The 11,063-nt window shown below is 43.1% G+C and overlaps 1 long non-coding RNA gene across 2 annotated transcripts; it reads left to right on the top strand.

Moving 5' to 3' along the window:
* The first annotated feature begins 4,392 nt into the window (after positions 1-4,392).
* On the top strand, positions 4,393-6,517 carry LOC123482886. Of its 2 annotated transcripts, none has more exons than XR_006658002.1 (3): positions 4,393-4,827; positions 5,959-6,054; positions 6,203-6,517. It is a non-coding gene; the product is annotated as an uncharacterized LOC123482886 (long non-coding RNA). The 2 variants fall into 2 exon arrangements; XR_006658003.1 differs by lacking the exon at positions 4,393-4,827 and adding an exon at positions 4,989-5,577.
* The last annotated feature ends 4,546 nt before the right edge of the window (positions 6,518-11,063 follow it).

The following is an 11,063-nucleotide window of genomic DNA, read 5'->3' as shown; positions in this document are numbered from 1 at the left end:
CTTGGAATATACAGGTGGCGCTGCAAAACGAGTGAGTCAATCGTTGCTTTGGGTCCATTGAGTCAAGGGGATCGTTTTCACTCTCGCTTCCAAATGATGGTCATGGAGCAAACGGCACGAAATCAACTGTCTGTCACTCCTTGCAGTCCTCTGATATTCGTTCGAGTAAAGGAGCACATGTAGGATTATTGTTGTTTTGAAACAGCAGAGGGGAATTCCAGAACACAGGTTTGAACAACGCTTGGTATGTGTCATTTACTACAGTTGGATACAATGTTGCCTTGTGAAAGTTTGCAGTGATGAATGCCTTGACTGCAGCTGTTCATGGAGCAGGATAACTGATACATTGTAAATAGACAAGGCTGGAATTGTATCCCTTTGTAAAAAGTTGAAAGTTACTTGTCAATGTATTACATATGTAGGCCTATTACCTAATGCATTTGTTTTCTATCATGGAACATGTATCTATTTTACATGCAATGTTAATAATTAATAGCCTATAATATCTTCATAGAATTCATTTCAAATTTGTATCATAGTTGGAGAACTGATTTTATTTGAAGTGCCATTTGAATAGGCTACAGTAGGTGCAGTTCTATTGATTGCTTTTTACAGCACTTTATCATTCATCCATTCAATCAGAGGCAAAGGATTCACCTATGTTATCTGTGTGATATAGTAAACTATTGCTGGGTCTTGAACAGGCTCTGTCTCCAAGGCCAGGTCACACAGGTGTAGTATGAGGTATGTCAAGGTTGAGGGCAGAAGCATGAAAGAATAGCCAACAACCTCAAACATTGGAATATATTTGTGAATACCTCTCTGCACTACACACATTCAAATTAATGCCATGATGACCACTTGGATGAACTAAACAAATAAAAGGGGGCTCCAGGGTGTCAGGTGTCAACATGAAGAACGCAGGAGTCAGAAATAAGTCATAAACTGTCGTGGCAGGTTGGAATGTGCAGTTGTCAGCCACTCACTCACAGGGAAAAGAGGTGAAATCAGCTATATGTTGCAACTTCCGCGGCTCCCATAGGATGCATGTGCAAACAGGAGGAATAGCTGCAACTCTTGACACCCGGCAGATAACCAGATAGTTGATTGCTAGAGGGGGAAAAACATTATCAGTGAATGATTTGCTAAGTACATGTCATGCCATTGTAATTACAAGATAGTAGACAAATTCCACAATTGCTCAGTGTAGGCTTCAGTATCAGCAACACGCTTTGATGCATCCTTCTCAGAATCTGGAGGGGAAATCAGAATGGAAAGATCATTTAGTTTGGCTGTGTGGCTAGAGCTGGCTAGAGCTCCCCATGTCTCTCTCCACTGAGAGAGGAGGAGAGAGAGGAGAGGAGAGGAGAGGAGAGGAGAGGAGAGGAGAGGAGAGGAGAGGAGAGGAGAGGAGAGGAGAGGAGAGGAGAGGAGAGGAGAGGAGAGGAGAGGAGAGGAGAGGAGAGGAGAGAGCAAGTGTCTGATGTCTGGGCCTTATCGTCTGTTACAGCACACTGACAACAGGTAAAGGAAAGGAAAACAGAGCTGCATGGATTCCTGATTTCCTATGGATGTCATAAAAGTGAAATACAATGCTCTACTCAGCCATGATATGAATCAGATGTACAGTATGGAGAGAATATCTAGAGCATATATCAACAGAATGAACAAAGGGTTACATTAGGAGTAGATAGTGGTCCTCTGTAGCTCAGTTGGTATTCTGAGATGGCGCCGTACTGTATGGCTGCCGTTTTGCGAGCTCCGATCCAACTTTGCTATTTTGTGATACTTTTGGCATTTATTTTATTTTCACAAAATGTATCCGCTATCATTTCTTATAACCAACAATAACTTTTTAACATCAGTTTGGCAGTTACTTACCTCAATTCTGGCTTCAACTTTGACTTCGACTCATCTGCCCTGGGCACTTTCTGTAATTCTGACACAATGTTTGGGGTTTCCAAGAGGAAACGGCAGTGTTACAGAGGCAAGAGAGGGGGAATCCCGCCGAGGTTAAGGCGAATGGAAAACCGGCCACCTCTTCCCTCCATTTTGTAGTCACTTGATAATAAGATGGATGACCTCCGATTGTGGATTTGCTACCAACGGGACTCTCGTAACTGCAATATTCTCTTATTTTCTGAAACATGGCTTTCGGACAACTCTATGGATTCTCCATTCACCGAGTGGACAGGACAGTGGAGTCAGGGAAATTGAGAGGGGAAGGGGTTTGCTTCTTCATCAACAACAAATGGTGTGCTGACTCGAGTGCAGTGGAAGTCTCAACCCATTGTTCACCTGTCTTGAAATACCTGATGGTAAAAAGCCGACCCTTCTACATCCTGAGTAAGTTTTCAGCTCAGCTTTTTCAGCTTGTCATGACTGTTGCATACATTCCACCTCAGGAAAATAAAAATAACAAGCGGACACTTAACGAACTGTACGAGGCTATAAACAAGCAGGAAAACTTGCACCCGGAGGCTGCTTTCCTTGTTGCCAGCGATTTTAAGGCATGTGATGCCCAACTTCCATCAACACGTCTCCTTCGCCACTAGGGGCGATAAAGTCCTAGACCACTGTTACTCTACCCACAAGCAAGCATACAAGGCCCTCCCTCGTCCCCCATTCGGCAAATCAGATCATGACTCCATACTCCTGTATAAAAGCAGAAGCAGGAAGTACCCGTGACACACTCCTTCGAGAAATGGTCATCAGAATCAGAGATTATGCTACAGGACTGTTTTGCTAGCTCTGATTGGAATATGTTCAGAGATTCCGACGATAACATCGACGAGCTAGCCACCTCAGTCACCAGCTTCATTAGGAAATGCACAGTGAAGGTGCTGCTTCCCCAATCAAAAGCCCTGGATTAACACAGAGGATGGCGCTAAAATAAATGACAAGGCTACCGCACACAGGGCTATCGCAGACAACCCTGAGGCTATGGCTGAGGACAGGAACAAGTAGTCCTGCTACGACCTCCACAGAGTCATCAAACGAGCAAAATAACAATATAGGAAGAAGGTGGAATCATATTGCACAGGCTCCGACGCCCGCAGCATGTGGCAGGGCCTACAGTCCATTACGGATTACAAAGGAAGACCCAATGATGCCTCTCTACCAGATGAACTCAATGATATTGAAGGCATTCCAGGGCTTGTTCTCAGAGCATGCGCAAAACAGCTGGCAGGCATATTCACAGTCATTTTCAACCTCTCCTTGTCCCAGTCTGTAATCCCCACATGTCTTAAACTGACCACCATCATTCCTGTTCCCAAGAACTCTAAGGCTTCATGCCACAATGACTACAACCCTGTAGCACTGACATCTGTAATCATGAAGTGTTTTGAAAGGCTGGTTATGGCACACATCATCTCCATCATCCCAGACACTCTAGACCCACTCCAATTTGCATACCGCACCAACAGATCCATAGACGACGCAATCTCAATTGCACTCCACACTGCCCTCACCCACCTAGATAAGAGGAATACATATGTGAGAATGCTGTTCATTGACTACAGCTCAGTGTACAACACCATTGTCCCCTCCAAACTTTTCACCAAGTTTAGGACCCTGGGACTGAACACCTCCCTTTGCAACTGGATCCTGGACTTCATGACGGGCCTGATCCCAGGTGGTGAGGGTAGGCAACATCACCTCTGCCATGCTGACCCTCAACATGGGGGCGCCACAGGTATGTGTGTATAGTCTCCTCCTGTACACCCACGACTTCGTGGCTATGCACGACTCCAACACCATCATCAAGTTTACTGATGACACAACAGTGGTAGGCCTACAGGGAGGAGGTCAGTGACAACAACTTCTCCCTCAACGTCAGTAAGACCAAGGAGCTGATCGTGAACTACAGGAAATGGGGGGCGAGCACACCCCCAGCCACATCAACAGGGCTGCAGTGGAGCGGGTCGAGAGCTTAAAGTTCCTCGGTGTCCAAATCATTAAGGACTTAAAATGATCCACACACATGCGTACGACAGCGCCTCTTCCCCCTCAGGAGGTTGAAAAGGTTTGGCATGGGCCGTCAAATCCTCAAAATGTTATATAGCTACACCATTAAGAGTATCTTGACTGGCTGCATCACTGCTTGGTATGGCAACAGAACCCTACAGAGGGTGGACAGCCCAGTACATCACTGGGGCCGAGCTCCCTGCCATCCAGGACCTCTATATCAGGTGGTGTGAAAGGAAGTCCCAAAAACTCGTTAAAGATTTCAGACACCTAAGCCATAGACTCCTGAACAGCTTCTATCCCCAAGCCATAACAAAATGGCTACACGGTGTATCTGAGTTCACCCTTGTATTTTTTACATATATTTTGGAACTGTCTCTATGCACACTTTACAGGACTCTACACACTCACGCACACCCAGAGGTGTAGTCCAGGGTATACGCTGGTATACGGCGTATACCTACTTATTTTTCAGTCAGCATTGCGTATACCCACTTCTAAATCCCCCCTGATGCGCATCATTCAGTAATATCTGTGAGTCAGATTGCCTATTTTCTTCCTCGGGGATAGTGAAGCCATGACCCACCCTCCTCTGCCTCTAATTGGCTGGTACTCGCTGCTTTCACTGATTAGATTGGTTAACTTTAGGCATGAGGACTGATGAGCCAATCAGAGGCAGAGTAGGGCGGGTCATGCCGAGGAAAATATCGCTAATACCTCAGGTGCCAGTGAAAAAAAAAAAAAAACTCAGGTGCCGGTGCCACTTGACTACGATAACGGCAGCAGACCAAACAACGGATGAAGAAAGGACACAAGCGGCGGTGTGCCACCCCAGTTGATGGAAGACATCATTCTGAGGTAAGTTTTAAGGTGGTTTCCAAATGAATCATTATTTTAAACTACTGGCAAATTGCCAGTGACTGCACATTTAGAGGAGAAGAGATGTTGCCGCCAATAGTTAGTGCGAGTCAGCTAACGTTATGAAGCTAGCTACGTAGATTGGGATAATGTGGGGGAAACCGGGGCATTGTTGGTTTTCAGTAAGTGTTTAATCAACCCAGTTCATAAGAATTTCATACCAGACTGATGAAACTGATTATCTCAATGTTTATGAAGCTTGTTTATTATTGTAAAGGTCTAAATTATAACGTTAGCCAAGTTACTAAGCCCTAAATTATAACATTAGCCAAGTTACTTAGCCCTAACTAACCTATATGATCTAGTTTAATTGCATAGTAGCTAAGCTGGTAGTTGATTTTTAAGTAAGTTAAAACACAAGAATGGGGACAAATAGTTTAAGATTCAGCCTAAAACAATATTGAGGTCTAATCAGGCTGTCTTATTTTGTATAGGGACAGGTAACCATGAAAAGGAAGGGAGATATTGCAGACTTTTTTTTGTAAAGAGGCACAAATCAGGCCCAGATCAGGCCCAGGCAGACCCCACCCCTAAAACCAGCAGCCCTGGCAGCTCTCAACCGGGAGCTAGCCAGGCAAGTCAGTGTGAGCATAGAGAAGGATCCAGTCTACCACCACCAGGTCAGAACACACAGGCAGTAAATTGCATCTCCAGTTTATTGAAAAGTGAAGCCTCACACTGTAACAAAAGGTGATTTTGACAGATTAAGCCTCATTTTGAATTTCTGTGTGATGTTATTTATTTTATTGCCCTTCTATTTATTTTGTCTGTATCCATGTTTGTTTTTTACAATGCTACTGTTATATAACATTTTGTGTTAAATTTGTTGTTTTTTTGTTAAATAAACTCTCCCAAGTATTTCACTCACTAATCTCCTGTATGCTTCAGCTTCACTTGCTGAAAATATTTCCACTTGGTTATGCAGATTGTTAATGTAAAGAGGGGGACCCATGTCTTGCTGATGACTATTGTGATCACAGTAGTGTGTGTGTGTGTGTGTGTGTGTGTGTGTGTAAGTGTGAGAGAGAGAGAGACAGGGAGATGCATAATTAGTTTTGTTGTTGTCTGTAGACATCAATAATGACTGGCCAGACCTGTGGAGTGCTAAACAAACAGAAGACTTCAAATCCAAGAACCCCTGGTTGGGATCCAAAAACAAAAAATTGGGTAAGTTTAGGTAGATTGCTAGTTTGGGTAACTTCTGAAACAGTGGGCACAGATAACTTTGTGTGTGTGTGTGTGTGTGTGTAAAGGACCATGCACACGTACAGCTGTGGATACAGGAGTAGTTACATTGTTTGTTTATGCTTCGCAGGATGTCTGGTCTGTAGCAGTGTGAACTCCATTGGGATCGACAAGGAGCAAGGACAAGGTGTATCGCTCTCAAGAGAATGGATGAACTTTGAAATTCAAGTGTCTGGCCAGGGAAGTAGAACAACAAGTTTGTCAATCTTGAGAAATAAGGTGAGGAAACATGCGTTGTCCAAGGCCCACACTCAGGCTGTGAAGGTGGCAGAGCAACAGAAAGAAGCTGCCATTGAGAATGCAGTGGAGACTATGACTGAGTCCTACATGAAGGAAACTGAAGCTGTGTTTCGAACAGCCTACCATCTGGCCAAAAAGAACCGACCCTTTTTCTGACCATGAGAGCCTCATTGAGCTGCAGGAACTGAATGGTGTAAAAATGGGCTCAATACTTCATTCACGTTACAGTGCAACACAAATAATACAACATGTTGCTAGTGAGATGCAGAGCAAAATCATCAGTAGCATTATAGCATCATCCAGTAAGTTAGCTGTCCTAATTGACGAGGCATCTTCTTTAAGTCACAAAGCTGTCATGACAGTTTCTATTAAAGCATCAATTCAAGAAGAAAGCCCTGAGTTCATATTCCTGGAACTTGTTGAACTGGAAAATCAGAGAGCAGATGGCATATTACAGGCGTTACTCACCTGTTTAACTAATGCTGGCTTTACAGAAGAGTGGCTTCATGAAAACTGGGTAACATTTGTATCTGATGGAGCCAGTGTCATGCTAGGAAAAGAAGTCAGGAGTAGCAACCAGACTGACTTTGAGATTCCCAAAGCTTTTTGTATGGCACTGCATGAACCATAGACTTGAACTTGCTGTGTCAGATGCAGTTGATGAGGTAAACTCTGTCAATCACTTTAAAACTTTTATCCAGAAGCTATACTCTCTGTATAGTGTGTCAAACAAAATGAACGTGAACTTGTTAATGCAGCAGCTGAAGTAGGCTCACAACTTCTTCGCATTGGCAGAATCTTGGATGTACGCTGGGTGGCCAGTAGCTTTCGGACTGTTCGTGCTGTTTGGACATCCCTGGGAGCTCTTGTGCAGCACTTTAAAAATGCTTGCAGTGATGAGATGAGGTCCACCAAAGAGAGGCAGATGTACAGAGGTTTGTTAGACCGTGTTCAAAGTCCAGAATTCATTTGTGACCTTGGCCTCATGTACGACACTCTCCATGAACTAAGTCTCCTGTCACAGGAGCTTCAGTCTCGTTTCTATAACGCTCCTCAGAGCAGAGCATCTGCTGAAAACGCTCAATCAGAGTGATCCAGTCATTCAAAGAGAGTCCAGGTGAGAAATATAGTGAGGCTTTAGAAGCAAAACAGACTGGGGAGTATCGGTCTATAGCCCTGAAAACAAATGCAAAGCTGAAGTCTATCAATCCAGGCCAGTTCTTACAAAGCCTTGTGAACAATCTGGAGAAACGCTTGTCTTTTGAAGATGAGACCATCATGGACCTCAGCATCCTTGATCAGAGTAAGTGGCCATCAAAGCCCAGCATCCGCCATGGTGAAGAACAAGTTAGTCGACTGTGCAAGCGATTTAACTTGTGCACAGACCAAGCACTGAATGGGATGCGGGACCTACTGGAAGAGCCCAGTAGTGAGCCCAAGGACCTAAAACCACTTATGAACTGTATGAAAACATTCCCTGTCGGTACAGCAGAGTGTGAGAGGAATTTTAGCCTTATGAACAATATAAGCTCAGACAAGAGGGCTGTCCTTCTGATCTCAAACATATCAAACTTGATGATGATTAATATCAACGGCCCACCAACTTCCAAGTTTGATCCTAGAAAATATACAAGGACCTGGTTGAAGAGCCATCGTGCTGCCTCTTCGAGTGCGTTCTAGACAGTGCAGTGTGAAAGCTCCTGCAGAAAGCAAATTTGTCTGGAATATACTGTAGTATGAGCAAGGTCAGAAACCCAGTGCTGGGTTGAGAGAGTATATCACTGTTGATGTGTTGTTAATGCATATATTTTTGTTAATTGTTAACTAAATATTGTTGTAACATATTTTGTTGAATGATTTACCGGTAAATGAACATGTTCAAAACAAAGCATATAGCAATATGAACAAGGATGCATTGTCACCTTCAGATTTGAAGTATTTTATTTAAATAAATGTGCAAAAAATAATCGAAACACCATTTCCCTGTTTGCCTCATGATAAATACATTTTACATTCATCCAGGCTGCTCTTGTGACCAGTAGTAACTACAAACTGCTCCTAATCAAGTCATGATCATTTTATAATAGTGTGCAAGTAGAAATTACATATTTTTGGGTAAACTAAATCATAGTCTTACATGTCACTGTTTCTAAAACAGGGCTTTTTTCTGGACTACTTAAAAAAAAAAGGTGAATACTGAGAGTATACCCACTTCTCCAGGGACCACTACACCACTGCGCACACCGATACTCCAACACACACACACTCACTTCATTTGCTCACGCACATACTGTATAACATGCACACACATTTATACTGACTCTACACACACTCACACTCACACACACTCACATACAATCATCATATATGCTGCTGCTACTCTGTTTATCATATATCCTAATGCCTAGTCACCTTATCCCTATACATATCTACCTCTATCTATCGCTACAGTATCCCTGCACATTGTAAATATGGTATAGAAACTGACCCTGGAACTGACCCTGTATATAGCTTACTTATTTCTCGTGTTCTTCTTATTTCTTATTTTAATTTCTTGTGTGTTTTTGTTTTACCTTATGTTATTTTGATTACTGCATTGTTGGGTTTAGAGCTTGCATAAAGGCATTTCACTGCACATGACATTAAAACTTGAAACTTGATAGAGCATGGCACTCCCAACACCAGGATAGTGGTTTCGATTCCCAGGACCACTCATACGTAAAAATGTATGCACACATGACTTTAAGTCGCTTAGGATAAAAGCGTCTGCTAAATGGCATATAAATGATACACTACATAACCAAAAGTATGTGGGAACACCTCATTCCAAAATCATGGGCATTAATATGGAGTTGGTCCCCCCTTTGCTGCTATAACAGCCTCCACTCCTCTGGGAAGGCTTTCCACTAGATGTTGAAACATTGCTGCGGGGACTTGCTTCCATTCAGCGACGAGCATTAGTGAGGTCGATCACTGATGTTGGGCGATTAGGCCTGGCTCATAGTCGGCGTTCCCATTCATCCCAAAGGTGTTCGATGGGGTTGAGGCCAGGGCTCTGTGCAGGCTAGTCAAGCTCTTCCACACGATCTCGAAAAACCATTTCTGTATGGGCCTCGCTTTGTGCACGGGGGCATTGTCATGCTGAAACAAGAAAGGGCCTTCTCCAAACTGTTGCCACAAAGTTGGAAGCACAGAACGTCTTGAATGTCATTGTATGCTGTAGCGTTAAGATTTCCCTTCACTGGAACTAAGGGGCCTAGCCCGAACCATGAAAAACAGCCCCAGATCATTATTCCTCCTCCATCAAACTTTACAGTTGGCACTATGTATTGGGCCAGGTAGCATTCACCTGGCATCCGCCAAACCCAGATTGGTCCGTCAGACTGCCAGATGGTGTAGCAGGATTCATCACTCCAGAGAACGCGTTTCCACTGCTCCAGAGTCCAATGGCGGCGAGCTATACACCACTCCAGCCGACGCTTGGCATTGTGGTTACTACATAATAATTATTCTACAATGTAGAAAATAGTAAAAATAAAGAAAAACCCTGGAATGAGTAGGTGTGTCCAAACTTTTGACTGGTACTGTATATATTATGAGTATATTCGCTATTGTGTAGAATGTACGAGGAAAAAGCAAGCAGTGTACTGTAGTACATCCTTGGTTTATTTGTATCTGTATGGGCCTGTATTCCCTTCCCCTTAGGGAGGGGAATATGTGCAAGTCAATTATTTGTTTATTTATTTACCCAGGAATCCCCTTGAGGTAAGGAATGTCTTTGAATAAATCAGTAGGTCAATTGATAGTTATCTGCAATGCTATCATTCGTGTTCTGTCTACATCCAACTTCCAGTAGATTTAACTGTTTTAGGGCTTAACTGAAGCATTTAAACTCCTTTTTCAAAGGTATGCAAAGTAAAGGAACATTATGCATTTGACTAAAAGCTGCAGGATGTCCTTCATCACTCATCCATGATATGAGTGTAGTAACAATTAATTGCAGACTGAAAAAGTCCTTATCATAACAGAGAGAAACCACTGTACTGGTAGATACTGAGCAGATATTTCTGATCATAATCAGCAAACTGCATTTGTCAGACCATAAAATGCTATACTCAAGTGTTTCAAAGCCTTTGGTGTGAACAACAGGTAGATATAATAAAGTAATTCGCCCACATCCACACACACAGTTCCAAAACCTCTATAAATAAAAGTTCCGTACTTTGTGGCACTCACTTTGTGCTTTTAAAAGGTTAAATAAGATTACATTTAGGAATTGCATGAACCCTAAAATGATTGTCCTGCTTTAATATTAATGAGTTCTTAATTAGACCATCAGTACACAGAAAGCAGTGGAAATTGACATTAATATTTCATCACACAGAGCTCTCTCTCTCTCTCTCTCTCTCTCTCTCTCTCTCTCTCTCTCTCTCTCTCTCTCTCTCTCTCTCTCTCTCTCTCTCTCTCTCTCTCTCTCTCTCTCACACAGATCTCTCTCTTTCTCACAGATCTCTCACTCACTCACACACAGATCACTCACTCACAGATCTCTCTCTCTCTATCTTTTCATCCATCCATCCCAGGGAAACAGCTACAGTAGACAGGGCAGAGATTCACTACAAGCACTTCAAATGCAGACAGACGGACTGCATCTGGACTGGAACATTGCTCTTAAAAACCCAACTTCCACT

This window comes from Coregonus clupeaformis, chromosome 40 (genome assembly GCF_020615455.1).
Source record: "Coregonus clupeaformis isolate EN_2021a chromosome 40, ASM2061545v1, whole genome shotgun sequence".
Lineage (NCBI taxonomy): Eukaryota > Metazoa > Chordata > Actinopteri > Salmoniformes > Salmonidae > Coregonus > Coregonus clupeaformis.
Note: the sequence above shows the minus strand (reverse complement) of the source record. Positions and strands in the feature narration are given on the sequence as shown.